Source organism: Octopus bimaculoides, chromosome 3, assembly GCF_001194135.2.
Source record: "Octopus bimaculoides isolate UCB-OBI-ISO-001 chromosome 3, ASM119413v2, whole genome shotgun sequence".
NCBI lineage: Eukaryota > Metazoa > Mollusca > Cephalopoda > Octopoda > Octopodidae > Octopus > Octopus bimaculoides.
This window is the reverse complement of record NC_068983.1, coordinates 46677349-46679711: the sequence shown is the minus strand read 5'-3', so window position 1 is coordinate 46679711 and position 2363 is coordinate 46677349.

Here is a 2363-nt window from a genome sequence, read left to right as displayed (position 1 = left end):
AGTGCCCTTGGCTTCCACAAGCCGTCTGAAGTCAATGAGATCAATACTATTTATAATCTTCATCTGGAATGCAATAAAGTTTGACATATACTCTTTACTCTTTTATTTGTTTCAGTCATTTGACTGTGGCCATGCTGGAGCACCGCTTTTAGTCAAGCAAATCGACCCCAGGACTTATTCTTTGTAAGCCTAGTACTTATTCTATCGGTTTCTTTTGCCAAACCGCTAAGTAATGGGGACATAAACACACCAGCATCGGTTGTCAAGCAATGCTAGGGGAACAAACACAGACACACACACACATACATGTATATATATACATATATATGACAGGCTTCTTTCAGTTTCCGTCTACCAAATCCACTCACACGGCTTTGATCGGCCCGAGGCTATAGTAGAAGACACTTGCCCAAGATACCACGCAGTGGGACTGAACCCAGAACCATGTGGTTGGTAAGCAAGCTACTTACCACACAGCCACTCTTGCACCTATAGATGATGTAATATAGTGAGTTCAAAAACATTGATCAGTTGTGATTATCCAGCTAATTAGTAGACAAAAACTCCTTGTATGTGGTGTTTTAAAATCTAAAAACACCAAGCAAGGGAGATAACACTCAAGCAATCAGTTGACAATATAAATAATACTTTGGAGTGGGTCAAAGTCCCTCTTGAATTGTTGCAGTTTGAAGGCAACAGGAAAAAATACATGCAGGGTGAGAATTCCAGAAGGTAAAGGTTCTTGGAAGGATGAACTAAAATGTGGATGTGTGGTTAGAAGTTTGCTTCCCAACCACATGCTTGCAGGTTCAGTCCCACTGCATGGCACCTTTGGTGTCTTCTACTACTACTAATATTTCCTTCAAACTTTGCTTGTGTTATATTTATTCAAACCCCAAAGAATCCCTCTCAGCACATGGCTATGATGCTCCCCAACTACTCCTGCTCATCATCAGAGATGGACATATTGTCAGCCACTAAGTGACTTGCTAAAATGGTTAAGGTCAAAGTTCAACATGCGTATGCATATCGTGAGGGAGATGTGAATTCTAACATTTCTCTCAGGGCAATTCATTAATTTTTTTTTTTGTTCTCTATAAGATGGGTCCTGTTTGAAACATTAGAACCCTACAGAACACTGGTTTTCTTCTTCTTCTCCATCAAGCAGCCACAACCAAGACGATGATACTGATAATCATTAACTGAATGACTGATAACATTTTGAGTTTTCTAGTTCCAGTGTTTGTGATACAGGAGCAGACAACTCAATGTGTCAACCAAGCAAACTAGCCTAGCTAAACCGCATTTTTTTTTGTTTTTTGTTTTGGTGGTTGGACTATGTTAAATTGGTAACAAAATACAAAACTTTCCAGTACTGTAGCTGTGAACAAACTCAAAACAAAAATGTAAGAATAAGATGATAGGTAAGGAAAGAGATTTAAAATCACAAATTATTTCAAATATTTTGAATTTTATTACAAAAGAAAGAAAAAGGAAAATGGAGTTACGGAGACTTGCAAACAGTTTTTCTTTCATATCTTTACATAAAGAAATAAAATGTTTTATTTTTGCTAAACCAATTAAATAAAACAGCTCAGGAACTGCCAAAACTATGACATAGAAATAATTTTATGCTTATGTTTATGTATGGTTTGACAGTTTTTAAACAATATTAAATAATCTCTTTTTGTATTGAAAATTAGAAACAACAATTTAAATTTCTCATTAGAGATCTCTGTATTTTTTTTTTTTTGCTTTCAATTATATACATACACACAAATACACATATACGTACACACACACACGTGTGTGTGTGTATATATATATATAATAGCCATACATAAGGCTATCAAGTTAAGACCCTGAAGAGACTGCACTGTTTTATAGTAGGGATGCAACTGCAATGATTACTAATCAGTGCAACAGAAACATGTGTAGGTCTTAAAAGGCAGTATATAATTATAGAATTAAAGGTAATGCTATTGCTACTTCAGAGTAATCCTTATTTTTAATAATCCATATATATATTGAATTTGAATGCCTTTGAATGTCCGTACATCAATTTTTTTCTATTTTCTTCCTTTTCTCATTTATATAAACCAAAACAAATTGAACAATTGTTCAATTTATTGTTTTGGTTTCCATTTCTAATTTATATTTATATATTGATAAACCATGTTTATTTTATTTGTTTACCTATTTGTTAAGAGCCATAGTTCATAACATTGTTATTGACACAGATAAAAAAAAACAGTAAATTCTTCGGATATTTAATATCCCTTAGGTAGTTATTTAACACCTAGCTAAATTATATATATATATATATATATATATATATATATATATGACAGATATGTACTGAT